Genomic DNA, 15,299 nt, shown 5'->3' on the forward strand with positions numbered 1-15,299 from the left:
TTGGGCACTTTAAACCTCAGGTGAGCGATTTCTCTATGAATTTTCGATGTTTCTCACCAAAAGCGAAGGTTTTAGCCAAAAAAAAAAAAATCGAAAATACCTCGGGACTGGGGGATGTCGGAGGTGCGGAAAACCTCGGGACGTGACGGGTTAAAGACAGAAGTTGGGTGTGGAGCCAGTTCATGAGGGAATAGTCTTTATGGAAATGGTCTCTTTTGATAATGCCATTATTGCAATGATGCGTGCATAGATAAATTCAGCATCAACAATGATGTGACTTTGGCCAGTCTTAGTAGTACATGTCATTGCAGCTGCTATGGTCTTGACATTTCTTTTCAACTTGTTGTGGAAGCCTGATGGCCATTGGCTCTCATGTTCTAACCACTGGGCATTTCCAATTTCGAGGCAACAATGAACATTAATCGTAGGATCATCAACAACTCGCCCAGAAAATATATCAACAAGACCAGAGAGTGGATGCTTATCATTGTCAAGAATGTCAATGCATGTTGAAAGAGCATCATGTATGTTCATTCTATCAGTCACATCTGCTGTGATGTGTGTCAGTTGCTCCTCTTTGTGGGAAGTGACAACATGTTGAGCTTCTTCATCTTTCATTGCTTCCAGATCATTCATCTGCTCTGCACATGTGCTGTGAGATAGTGCCCAAATGGCTAGACAGGATTCATTCAAAGTAGATCCTACAATGCCAGTTGGTCCTTTGCTATATCGCATGTAGGTGGTTGTCACGAATCAAATTCGCGACATTTCCCTTTTGTGAAAAACACGAACTATTAGTGGAAAACTCACTGTGTATCGCTCAGTTAACCGTTTCTCTCTCCACTTCGGTGGTATACTTTTCAAAACATTCGTCACTGTTTCAAAAGTGACCGATGTAATGCACGTCACTAAGTGCTCTACTGAGCGATACTATTGTTTCTTTATTGTTCGTCCCTGCTTGCCTCGACCGTTAGAAAAATGCGGCCTAGTGCTCCGCTTTTGTTTCCCACGACTTAGTCAGTCGAGTGTTTGCTCTGACGGAGAGAGGTTCTGTGCTCCAGCAGTGTGAGAGGTCAGCCCAAGCTCCACAAGACCACAGCTCCAAGCTCCCACCCTTGGTGATACAAAGCATTCATCGTTCAGTATTTCCTTTCGTTTTCCTAGTCTTAAGAATTTAATTAAGGTGTTTTTCCTAGGCGTAAGAATTTAGCTCGAGTGAGTGAGTGAGTACAATCTCTTTATTTGAATTCATTTGAAGTGTAACGTTAAATTTATTTTTGTAATCAATAAATTTAACAGTTCTTTTTCTTGAGCTTAATGTAATGTAAACTCTTGTTTCATTTCTCCATAATTAAGCTTATTTCCCATATAGCTCCTAGCTTGCATAAACGTTGCCTTCATAACTGGTATTTAGGCCAGTCTTGTATTAAACTTAAAATCCGTTGTGCCTCCTAGGAGTTAAGCACCAGCAAGAGCCTGATATTATTATTAGTATTAGTTATTTATTGTCAGGGGTGAAGTAACTTTCTCCAGAGGCTAACAGTACTAGTAATCAGCATTTGTGAGTAATTAGTCTCTGCTGTGTACTGTTGAGGAAGTTTATAAATTCTCGTTCTTAGAGAATCGTGCGAAGAAGTCAGCGTAAAGTAATCGTTGCTTGATTTAGTTAGACAATCATTGTCCCTGCTCTTCAATATTATTGAATATTATTATCAATTAAATAATATTTAAGCATTTATTTTAAAAACCCCGTGATATTTAAAAACCCCGTGACAATTGGCGACCTCATTCCAGGATATTAACTCCTAGCTCTAAAGCTATTCACGAGATAGTGCTCATTCGTTCATATTTAGGTATTTATCATTAAAGTTTATAGGCACAAGTTTACTGGTGTTACCGTTAGTTTAGCAAGTGAATTTTGCTGTATTAATCAATAGAGTACTTAACTCTAGTTTATTCTTGGTAACGCCAGACGATTTTATTCGCTCCTGGGTAGCCGCCGTACCCATTGCGTTAATTATTGACTCTTCCCAGTCATTTGCATTTTTGCTTTATTCTTTTCCAGTTAACTAGATAAGACTGGTCACCACTAGCTTGTGTCTGTATTCTTTATTTGTGTTATTAGCATTCGTTTGCAAAGCAGTCAGTACTCAGTTTCGGTTTGCTTAGTAAATTAGCGCCATGGCTACCACTGTATTTTTACAGGAAGCCAAAGAAATGGGTCTTTCGGACCCAACCGAAATTAAAGAGTATATACTCTCACGGCATAATCAGGAGCAGCAGCGCGAGAATGATGCTCGTGAACGTGAGTGAGAACAACGCGAATACGAGCGCGAACAACATGAACGTGAGCGAGAACAGCACGAATACGAGCGAGAACAGCACGAACACGAGCTAGTACAGGAGCGAGAAGAGCGCGAATACGAGCGTGAACAACGAGACAGAGAACGAGAACACGAACGTGCCGAGCGAGAAGCGCGCGAAAAACATGAACTTGAAGTGCTGAAGCTCAAGCGAGATTCTTTGGCTTCAGACACGTCTGGTGCAGTTGGACCAAGCTCCACGAGCGTTCCTCCTGCACATGTCCTGGCGACCCCACGCATCAAGCTTCCTTCATACAAGGAAAGCGAGCGAATCGAGCCGTACATAGCTCATTTTGAGGACATGGAAGACATGTACCGGTATCACCTGGATGAGGCAGCTAAGCGGCTTCAGTTTCTTAGCCTATTTTAGGGCCCTGCCCTCGATATTCTCCACAGAATTCGTGGAGACAATCTCACATATGAGATGATGAAAGCTGCACTCATTAAGGCGTATGGTCTCACAGTAGACGACGCCAAAGTTCAGTTCATGCGAGCTCGTCTCCAAGACAAGGAGACAGCTGTTCAGTTCCTTGATCGTCTCACAGCTTACTTAAATGAGTGGATGGAGAAAGATGAAACTCCTTCCACTCGTGAGGGGATAATTGACCTTATGCTGCGTACACAGCTAGAGAGGTCTGCTGAGCTCATAGCACAGCTTAAGATCTGCCAGGTGAAAGATGCCAGCCAAATGACAGAAAAGGCTGACGCATTCTTTACTGCATACGGGTATCAAACTCGTAAGCAAAACACCTGGAGCAGAAAAGATACTGCCAAGTCTGGGAAGCCGTCTCAGACTGAATCCCAGCACCAAGGCCGTTCTCAGAGTAATGGCCAAGGTCCAAGCAAACCGCAGAAGGACCAGGGGCAAAATACACAGCAGACTGAGTGGAAGAGGTACAAGTACCCTAACCAGCGGCAGTATCAGCCACGCAACCGACGGTCGGGACAAACTTTTTTGCCACCAGCTCAAAAGAGGCAGGAAGCGAACGCAGCCTTCATTCCTCAGCAGCAGCACGGTGGTCACGTCCCTACCAGTATGGGTACTTCCCCACAGTTCACTAGTCCCACAGTGACAGTGAACCCCCCTCCACAAATGGCCAATGTTCCATCTTCCCAATATAAGTCGCAAGGCACAATGTTTGCCACATCAATTCAGCAGCCTCATGAGTGGCTAGCTGCTTCCTCCACAGGCCCTCCCACAGGTGACAGTACCTTCCTTGTTCAGCCAGGGTTTGTGGGAGGCATTCCTGTGAAGGTCCTGAGAGATAATGGTTCCTCAGGTTGCTCTGTCAAGCAGAGTCTAGTTCGGCCTGAGCAGTATACAGGTCGACAGATCCATGCAAACCTTATTGATGGATCAGTGAGATTGTTCCCTGAGGCATGTATCCAGGTGGCATCTCCATTTTATACTGGTACGACACTTGCAGTTGTCATGCCAGAACCTCTATTTGACCTTATAGTAGGTAACATTCGCGGAGTCAAGGATAGTTGCTCCGATGATGACGCTACTCAGACTTCGGCTGCTGCGGTAACACGAGCCATGGCTGAGGCTCCAGACTGTGTCACCCCAGTGATCATTGAATCGCCGCAAGATCTGATGTGTAGTCAACTTGTTGTACAAGAACAACATTCTGACCCGACACTTGCTGCCGTGCGGAACAAACAAAAGGGTAGAGTGATTAAGTATTCACGGGGAGGTCGAGCCAAGTTCCTTCGCAAACAAGGACGGCTCTACCGTGAGTCACGAACACCTAAGGGCGAGGTTCAACTGCAGTTTGTCGCTCCCGCCAAGTGCCGCCAAGCAGTGTTACAATGGGGTCATTGTTCAGCCTCAGGAGGTCACCTGGGCAAAAGGAAGACCCAGGGCCGTATCCGAGCTGACTTTTTCTGGCCAGGGATGGGACGGGACATAGATAGTTTTGTCCGTTCCTGCAGTGTGTGTCAAAGTAACACCACTAATCAGGGACATGTCCTTCCTGAGCCGTTAGTAACCACACCTGAAATCTCTGAGTCAGTTGAGAGACAGGGTAATGGTGAAGTGGGTGTAGACCTGACGTCTCACTTGTTGGCCCCACAGGACACATTATGTCCAGGGCCTATACATACATATTATGTACTGTAGGTTAAGGGGGAAGTGAGAACTCCACAGAGGCGACTTGAGGCTATGGAAGACCCGAGTTTGCACAAGGATTCTCAGCTCCCTGATATTAATATAAGTACTGTAGGTTAAGGGGAAGTTCGAGAGAGAACTCCGCAGAGGCGACTCGAGGCTATGGAAGACCCGAGTTTGCACAAGGATTCTCAGCTTCCCGATATTAATATAAGTACTGTAGGTTAAGGCACAGGTTGAGGACCCGTGTGCAGTTCGAGGCTATGGAAGACCCGAGTTTGCACAAGGATTCTCAACTTGCCGACCATAATCGTGTGCTATAATTAATGGCGACCTCGAATGTACGTTGTAGCACTGACTGCTAGGCAGAGAGAGTAATTGTAACATAATAAAATTTTGTCTTATTGACACTTTTGATGCTCCACCTTAATTGGTTTTGCAGGTACAGCAATGGGTGTAGCAGTTTTGCTGTGCGGGCCAGCTGATCGTCTGTCGCACGCTGCCGCCTCTTCTCCTCTGCTTTCGTCGTCACCATATCATTATTTATTGTGTCACTTAACACGTAGGTACAGTTACACTGCAACTGTCACACCTACACCGTGTATTACATACACAACGCTACACAACAATTAGTTGTCAGTGTAAATGTAGCGAATTTTCGCCCAGTTTGACCTGAGTACAGGATTTTCACTGTCGTCACGGAGTTTTTCCCTCAAGCTTGCTTCTATTAACGTAAATACGAGTTTTTTTTCGCTCACTGGCGACTGCGACTTTCTCCTGTAGCAGGATAGCACACACACCACAGTGTGAATCTTGTGTGACTGAGTTAGGATGTGTACATATATATATATATTCCACAAAATTTTTCCCATAAGGAAAAAATTTTATTTTGTAGGGGTGTAATGTCACGAATCAAATTCGCGACATTTCCCTTTTGTGAAAAACACGAACTATTAGTGGAAAACTCACTGTGTATCGCTCAGTTAACCGTTTCTCTCTCCACTTCGGTGGTATACTTTTCAAAACATTCGTCACTGTTTCAAAAGTGACCGATTTAATGCACGTCACTAAATACTCTACTGAGCGATACTATTGTTTCTTTATTGTTCGTCCCTGCTTGCCTCGACCGTTAGAAAAATGCGGCCTAGTGCTCCACTTTTGTTTCCCACGACTTAGTCAGTCGAGTGTTTGCTCTGACGGAGAGAGGTTCTGTGCTCCAGCAGTGTGAGAGGTCAACCCAAGCTCCACAAGACAACAGCTCCAAGCTCCCACCCTTGGTGATACAAAGCATTTATCGTTCAGTATTTCCTTTCGTTTTCCTAGTCTTCAGAATTAAATTAAGGTGTTTTTCCTAGGCGTAAGAATTTAGCTCGAGTGAGTGAGTGAGTACGATCTCTTTATTTGAATTCATTTGAAGTGTAATGTTAAATTTATTTTTGTAATCAATAATTTAACAGTTCTTTTTCTTGAGCTTAATGTAATGTAAACTCTTGTTTCATTTCTCCATAATTAAGCTTATTTCCCATATAACTCCTAGCTTGCATAAACGTTGCCTTCATAACTGGTATTTAGGCCAGTCTTGTATTAAACTTAAAATCCGTTGTGCCTCCTAGGAGTTAAGCACCAGTAAGAGCCTGATATTATTATTAGTATTAGTTATTTATTGTCAGGGGTGAAGTAACTTTCTCCAGAGGCTAACAGTACTAGTGATCAGCATTTGTGAGTAATTAGTCTCTGCTATGTACTGTTGAGGAAGTTTATAAATTCTCGTTCTTAGAGAATCGTGCGAAGAAGTCAGCGTAAAGTAATCGTTGCTTGATTTAGTTAGACAATCATTGTCCTTGCTTTTCAATATTATTGAATATTATTATCAATTAAATAATATTTAGCATTTATTTTTAAAAACCCCGTGTTATTGTAAAAAAAACCGTGACAGTGGTCTCAGTGAAGAGATTTGACCATATTGCATTCCATGGGACATTTGGTGATGCATTACATGCTCTCCAAACATAAACCACTTCAGAAGTTCGGGATCAAGACGTTGCATAGACTGTAGATAATAGAGCCCATAGCACACATAACTGACATGACCTGATACGAAAAAATATGGGAGCATCTTTTTCACAGCAAACAAATGGAGTGGCCAGTAACCTTCCCTCTCTGCTCAAACAAATATCATCATGATGAATACAGGTTTGATGAGGCTGTCCACCCATAGCATGGTTGTGTTACTCCGCTGGCTTTTGGCATGAAGTTATTCATTGAGCTCCATTATTGTGTGAAGTTCCTGACTGACCAGTATTGGATGCAAAAGTCCCCCTACAAGAAGGCGCAGTGCTCTTACATTTGGATGGACGTTCTTGCCAGAAAGCAGTTTAGGCACTCCAGCAAATGTAAACTTTAGAATGGCATCGAGGCCATTTCCTGCCATCAGTACACCCATAGCACCTACAAAGCTCATTGGCATGTGCATACTGCCAAGCTTTGGGACAAATTTACTGAAGAGGTTGCGGTCCACCCAGGTTATGCTAACAGCCACCTGATAGAGCTACTGGTCAGTGGTGAATATGGTCCATTTTTGTCCAGTTAATGATGTGAGGTGTTGACTTTTAACCATAGCAGTTTTCATAGCGTCTGGTTCAGATGGTGTCATGTCCAGAAAAGGTCCATAACAAATGCTTGTTTTTTGGCCAGGTTGTTGACCTCTTTCCCTAGCATGTTTTGTATTGAAACCACTATATTCTGGACACAGACTGTCAGTTGTAACTTGCTTGAAGAATTCCATATCTTCAACCTCAGCTTTATTTAGAGACACTTGCCTGCTGGCCAAAAAGGCAACAGTAGGAACAACACTAAATCTGTAACGCTCTGGCATTTTAGGTTTCTTGCTTCAATGATAACGTTGTACATTCACTTCTTCCAGTCTCATGCAAGTGGTCTTTGTTTCATTCCATTTAAGGCTCTCAATCGTGGGAATGTCAGGCATACCCTGGGTCTGATCAGGCTTTGACTTCCCATTGTGAGTTATAATCATAGCCAACCCATGGGTTGCTTTCTGTCCATTTTGGGAGGAAATGTATGTATCAAAGTTGTCAGTGAGAACTTGGACAAGTCCATTTGTACTGTCATAATGTGCTAGTCCTCGAGGAGCTTTGGCCATTGAATTGGCGGCAGAAATTCTGAAATGTCGAAGTTCATTGTAAGAGGACGTAACACAGAAATTATGAAACTGGTCAACTAGCTTTCAGTGTTGGTTCAACAGTACACTCAAAGATATCTATAGGCGTGTTGCTTGACCAGTCACAGCACCTATTACAACATTGCCAATCATTGCTGCTTCCAATATACAGTTAAGCTTAGGTGATACTGCTGCAAGAATTGACAAGAGCATTTGGCTACAATCACTAATAACATTGGACATTGATAAGCAGGTGTAATAAGAATCCATGTTAGGTTTTCGGCATTCTACTCTGATGTTTTTGGCCAAACTTGAGATGACTCATACATTGCATTCATCCTCAGAGTCATCTACAATATGAAGTTGATTTGCTGCTTTACCCCGAAACACCAAGATTGATAGCACACCAGGAGAGGACAAAACAAATCAGGATGCACGTTCTTGCTGACAGTCTTTAAGAGGGAACACCTTGAGTGCTGTGTTCTCCCTAGATTTATTTACAAATTATGCAGATCAACACTATTCCAAATGCATTCTTTGTTTGTGACAATTTGTTTGACCAAACTGTCTAGCACACTGTCACCTGCATTAGAAGTGGACGCAGAAGGACTGTTGGTGAAAAATTTAGCATTGTGCTACATGCAGATCGGTCAAAGCACAACCCTGCTCAGGTATCGTTCAAATGGTGTTGCGGTAAAGGAGAAGTGGACTCCGCTTGGTGACCGGAACTTTATAGGCCTATTACCCAGAAATTACTGGCCTGTTTCCCAAAATGTTTGTACCAACATGAAGTGAAATTATTACCTTATATTATGTTAGCAGGGTATAAAACTACTGTGAATGCTACTATTTATTGTAAATTTATAAAAATAAAGTGGGAAAGAAAAAGTACCTTTCACTTAGTGAGGCCCAACCTGGGAACTGAAAGTCCTGGCAGGAATCTGATTGCAAGGCCGTGAAGGGGAAGGATGAGCCTCTTTGGTCTCCTGCAGCTATAAGTTCATGGCCAACCACTGCAGAGTTCTGTGGAGGAAGAAATGACTATATTTTTTTTTTTGGCCAAAAATCATGGTCTTTTTACGTGTTGTCTAAAGGGCACCTAAATATGGAGAGATCTGCATGGAATTTGGTAGGCTGGTACCCTTATCGTCCATCATCACACAAACATCCCCCAAAATGAAATCGGAATTAGTTTGATGAACATAAAGGGAAGTATGAAAATCCAACTTTAGGAGGCCCTAAAATTTTTTACTATTGTTTGATGTTTGACCAAATATTTCAGCCAAAGCACACTCTAAGACCACAGAATTGACTCTAAATAAAGATTAAGCCTTCCTCTAATGGAAAACAATGAGTTTTTTGTTTTTACCTTAGGTTGAGCAGTTGTGGCAGGTGATGATATAGTGGCGGGGACATGTGCACCTGTGGCACCTCCACAGGTGATCCTGGAGTTCACATTAGAGGCCCTGGGACATATGTACCACCTCACGCACTTCCTGGGGCCTCGTTGTTGAACAGGTGCAGGCTCTTCTGGGGCATAATCAGATACCAGACCACGCACCGACCTGTACGAGGCGTCAGAGGAGTTGCTTGACAGCGTAGGTGAGGGCCTCGTCACCCCAGGCCGGCCACCTGTGATGCTGCCACTACCCATGGGTGACTCCTCCTCCTCTCTCACATCCCCGCTCTTGTGAATAATTGCTCTTGTTGTTTGGGTCTCACAGTCGCTGCCGCTATCACTGGAGAACAATATGCCATGTATGTGATCGTCACTGACCCCCCTGCGTAACACTGTCGAAATCTTTCAAATGAGGAAAGAGCAAAAGTCAGTAATCGGCATGCTGGGACAAAATGTGGCAACACTGTGGTGAGCTCCATATTCCATTATCACCCGGCAGGCCTTCTTGTGTTGCCACGTAGTAGTGGAACTGTGGCTCTATTACATACGGCTATAGGGATGAATATGTCAAGGTATATACAAGCGAGGATTTAGTACAAACTTGGTACCGTGGTACCTACCTGGTGACCAGCACAGGTTGTTGCGCATCGACTAGTGGAGAGCATGGCAGCACACACCCAACTCCCATCGCCCAGCAAGGCATACTGATGCAACGATTGAGATGCTGGCTAGCCGACTCACCGGACGAGTTATTGTGAAAAAACGTGTTTTACGGATGAGCTCGGCCACCATATAGGGCCACGATACCTGAGCAGGGCTGTGAATGTCACATCTTTTGGCCAGGCATCATTTCTTTCACTTGTTCGCCTTAGGCTGGCTTCTTTTGACGTGGTCTTTCCAACATCAGCAGTTCTACAAACATGTTTCTCTCCCATGACTTGGATTCTTTTCAGGGCATTCCACTGAGCATTTCTGACCACAATACAAACAGTCTTCAAGGAAGTTAAATGCATGACTTCCTCTCAGTCTTTTATTACTTGTCCCATCAGCTGGCTGCATTTTACGCTTTTTTAGAAATCACTTTATATGATGCTTTGAGCAGTAAGTGCTGATGCAAGTCTTGTGACAGGTGAATTGCATAATATCTTCTGCAAGACTTTCACTCGAACCATCACCACATTGACGACTCGCATCATGCGACTCTGGATTCTTGAAGACTGGATAAGCCTTGGCTTCTTGCTACCACATATTATGCAATCCATCACTGCAAGAAAGACAAAGAAAATATTTACCTGCTTTATAATCAGAGTTCAATTTTTAATGCAGCTATAAATGATAGCATCTATAGCTTTTTACTATTATACAGTAATGACCCATTTTGTAATAACAATTATGAAGTGTAAAATTAAATTAATTTTACAGAACTCCACAGAAATTTATCAATCTTGGAAGAGTTCTTGCTCTAGATAGGTATAAAAGGAGATAGCCAATGCCTTTTACCATGATTTTATATACCTGCTTTAAAGAGATGTCTACAAAAACGGTCAACTTTTATCGTCTGTCACTCATCACATTTGAAATCAGCAGGTCGAAATTGACTCAAACAATTGTAAAAAAAACTTTATGTCCAAGTACAAGGTTCACTCAAAAATCGTATTTTCTAGCCCAGACTATTGGGCACGGGGCCCAACTGTGAGCAATTGGTCCAGTTGGCTTAAAGCCGGACCTGGGTGGTAACAAAGAGGAATACTTGGCTGCCAAGTGTTGGAGTAGAAAGGAGGTATACTGTACTAGGCAACATCTGAGTCTTAGGTACTTTTACTGGATAAACTAAATAGTGTTGAATGGTAGAATATGATGTTTAAGGTGGTTAATTAGATGAAGAGGGAGAACAGGGATATCATAGGTGAGCAGTGTGTAAAAGATGGATGAAGATATGGTAACGGTGAACAGTGAGGATATTAAAGACACCCAGAGAGAACATTATAACTGATTGCTGAATGAAGAGTTTGACTGAACAGAAAAGGTTTGGGGAGTGAGCATCATAATAGGTAGCTGAATGAGGAGTTTGACTGGAACAAAGAAGGTCTGGGGAGAGTGCATTATAACCGATTGCTGAATGAGAAGTTTGACTGGAACAGAGAAGGTTTGGAGTCAGCAGATCCAGTGTTTGGCCCTTGCCATTTGATTGATGGTACTACTGTGAGCAGGTCAATAGGCGGGATGCAGCTGGGGAAGGTGGCAAGTGTGTCTGGGTTGGCTGCAGATATGCTGAAGACCCCAGGAGGTACAGGAATAGGGTTGCTTACTAATTTAGTACATACGATTATATATGAGTGTGTTGTCTCAGATGACTGGCTGAAGAGTGTGAATGTAAACGTGTACAAGAGAAAGGGTGATGCCCTGGAGAGAGGAAATTATAGAGACAAAACTTTTGGACCAGATAACATATTGGACAGAGGTCTCGAAGGTATATTTAGAGAAAGAGTGAATATTGATGAGATGCAGTTTGGGTTTATGCCAAGCAAAGGGACCACTGATGCCCAATTCATTGTTCAACAGCTCCAAGAAAAATATATTGGAAAGAAAGGGGATCAGTACTTTGTTTTTATTGATTTGGAGAAAGCCTCTCAAGCGAGGTGGTGAAGTGGGAATTGAGAAAGCTTGGAATCAAGGAGTGGCTGGGTAGAGTGATTATGGCTATGTATGTGGGTACCCGCACTCAGGTGAGAGTGAATGGAAATTTGAGTAATGAGTTTTCCGTGAATGTTGGTGTGAATCAAGCCCTCCCAAGTGAGTTCAGAAATAGACTCTGGTGGGAGATGTATACCGATGGTTAGGTGTTCATTGCAGTGAATGAAAGGGAAGCAGAGGAAGGATTTTAGAAGTTGAGAGATTGTATGGGACACAAGGGTTTGAGAGTAAATGCACATAAAACAAAAGTGATGGTATCTAGGGTTGGTAGTGATACTGTCAAACAAGAGGGAGAGCGGCCATGTTCGGCTTGCCACAAGATCGTGAGAAGTAATTCCATCTTGCACAGTGTTTGTGATGAGTGAGTGCATAAAAGACGTAATGGTATTAGAGCTGGACTGCAACATAATGCTGATTACATGTGTGTGGTATATCGGGAAGATCATGTGAAGATTGCCAGGTGTGAAAGGGATAATCTTGCTGGTGAGTCTCTCGAGTGTGTGAAAGAATTTTGTTGCCTGGGAGATGTTAAGTACTGGAGGTGGGGCTGGAGCTAGCTCTGTGGTTTGAGTGAGGAGTGGATGGAGGAAGTGCAGGGGGCTGCCTCTCCTGACATTGAGAGGGCTTTCCCTCCATGCTAAGGGATCTCTTTATGAAGCATTTGTTAGGAGTGTAATGCTTTATGGTAAAGAACCTTGGACAACAAAGGAAGAAGGTAACAGCAGACTCAAAAGTAGAGAGGCGACAATGATTAGGTGGATATGCGGTCCATCCATGAATGTAACGCCTACGGGGGCTAGGTTTAAGATTGAAGAGTTAGAAGGAAAGATGGGACTGGAGTGTATTAGCATTGTGATAGGGAGAGGTAGATTGAGATGGTTTGGCCATGTGGAGAGGAAAACGGATGACAAGTGGGTGCAGAAAGTGAGAAATGTTAATGTTTGGGGTCGTGTTGCTGGAGAGAGATCGAAAAAGACCTGGGACGAGGTCATAGAGTATGACCTCAGGAATAAGGGACTGAGTAGGGAGGCTGCCAGAGACCGAACAGAATTAGATGACCAAGGCAGACACATGCAAGCATTTTGGAGCCTTTTAAAACAAAAAAGGCCCCAATATGCTTGCATGAATGTTGTTCGGTCTCTGTCAGCTTCCTTACTGAGTCCCTTATCCCTGAGGTCGCACTCTATGACCTCGTCCCAGGTCTTTTATATATATATATATATATATATATATATATATATATATATATATATATATATATATATATATATGTATAGTGAATGCGCCTCCCTGTGAGCTACATTTACAAACGGTGTTTACTGCTGTGTGGAGAGGAGGACGAGACTAATTACAGAGGCGAGTGTTTGTAAATTATGAGTTATGGCGGGGGTTGCGAAGTGAGTGGGTCAGGGAGAGGGCAGTAAGGCAGTATAGGGGACTGGGAGAGGGGAGATATGGGCAAATATGAAGAGAGAATGAATCACTGTTAAACAAACTGGCTTGAATAACGGTTAAACTAACTGGCTTACCAGTGAAAAGGGGAAAAAGGATGAACTGAAATTACTGGGGAAATTTTTGGTAGGTGCCAAAACCAAAGGGTGAAGATGGTGACAAATATCATCCCTTTTAGCAACAGCTGAAATTATATTTCGTTGGTGAAGGAAAAGATTTAGCGCTGTTCTGTGCAGAATCGTGGAGTGTCTGTTATTCTGGGATAAGTGTATTTTTGTGACAGCCTTTCTCAAAGCTGCATCCATACTGTGGCCAACAGCAGAGCAAGCGTAACTAAACTTATACTTTTTGACAGTTGTCAAATTGGAAAAAAAAAATGGAATGTATACTTCCGTGTGTGACTTATTATATAATACGTGCTGTACATTCGAATTAAGGGTTCTGGTCCACTCCGTTATTTTATTCAGACTAACTCCACATGGAGAGATTGGAGAATGAGAAACTGACAAGGAGAGTGAATGCGAATGAGGTGAAGAAGGGAAGGAAGGAGGAGACTGCAGATGACAAGGAGGGATGGAGGGGAGAGGTACGAGTGATGTGTGTGTCAGTCAGAGGGAGGGTAGTGTTATGGCGAAGGACAAGGTAAGGTGACTCATTTGAGGCCACCCTTTCCGGCGTCTGGGTATAGGCAGACTATCACGAGACGATTTTGTTAACTTAAGAACATCCCTCCTCCGCAAAAGATTAAGAATAATACAGGTGTAAACTAATTGTCGAGAAAACCAGTAAATGAGAAGACAATTTAAAAGTAGTAGCAAACTTTAAAGTTCCTGAAAATACGAATTCCGAGAAGTAAGGATCGAAAGGGGGTGTATAATTTTACAACAGAAAAATTATTCATCCTGTCTATACCTCTTTCTCGACGCTTAACATCATAATCTAGCTTTGACCTCTTGCCCAGCTCTGAATGGAGAGATGATTAACTTATGCCAAGTAAAGTCGACAAAGTAAAGTGTCAGGGAGGAGAGAGTATCTTTGGGCACGAAGGTACCATTATGGACAAGAGTTTCATCTACACCACTGCGTTTATTTCATGGCTGGGAATGCCTATCGCTTTCCTCTCAGACGCATCCCATCAAAGATAATGATCTATGGAAGAGAAACATATTACGACTCCCTCAGTTAAAAAAAACATTAGTCATCAGAGGAAAGTGACAAGAAGTAGATGATATCTATTAACTTTTGTCCAAGACCGCACGTAATATTTAGCTCCACTCGACACGACGGATGTAATTTAAAATAAATTTGTCACTATTTGATTTATCACTTTTGAATGGTGTCTTTTCATTTAAATTCTTGCTATCATCATACAAAATCTTAGCTTCAGAGATATCTCTCGGAATGATGAGGTTGACCCCTTAAGGTAGTATATTATTTTTCTATACTCTTGCTACTATCAACTTAGGAAAGAGTTCTTGTACAGAAGAGGGCACTTATGGCAATACACAACCCTCCCAGGGACATAATAATTTTTCATCGCTTAATAAATTTGTCAGAAGACAATAGAAATATATGGAAATCTACGTTCTGAGGCTGACTATAAATATGTAATTAAAGACAATTAGTTGTTTCCAGACAACAGAAACCTATTATGCATGATTTTGGTATTAGTGAAATGGGTTGGTAAAGAGGTACAATTAACAACCTGATACCGTTGTCGTATGTTCTGTTTTATACCTGTAGTCTACAAATCGTTTTGTTAAACCATCATTGGTAAGGTTCTTTCTTAAAGCTAAATACAATCGCCTGGTCGCAGCAAGAATAGAATTCAGCTGACATCTTCGGTTTGCAGGGGTTAAGGCTGTTAGTGAAATGATTTTTTTTTTTTTTTTTACGAAGCATGGGAAGAAAATGCTTCTTTCACACAGCAGCTTAGACCAGATAATAGGACTGTAATAAAGATATTACTCTATCATGCTTTTTTTTTTTTTTTTTTTTTTCCGGCCTATCAACCATTGGGGCCGAAGCCCCTGGTTATTAAGGCCGTGTATAGATATATATATGTATATACATTTAAACATATATACATATATATACAAACAT

Source organism: Coenobita brevimanus, chromosome 62 (genome assembly GCF_032717465.1).
Source record: "Coenobita brevimanus isolate Jiangsu-jjx chromosome 62, ASM3271746v2, whole genome shotgun sequence".
NCBI lineage: Eukaryota > Metazoa > Arthropoda > Malacostraca > Decapoda > Coenobitidae > Coenobita > Coenobita brevimanus.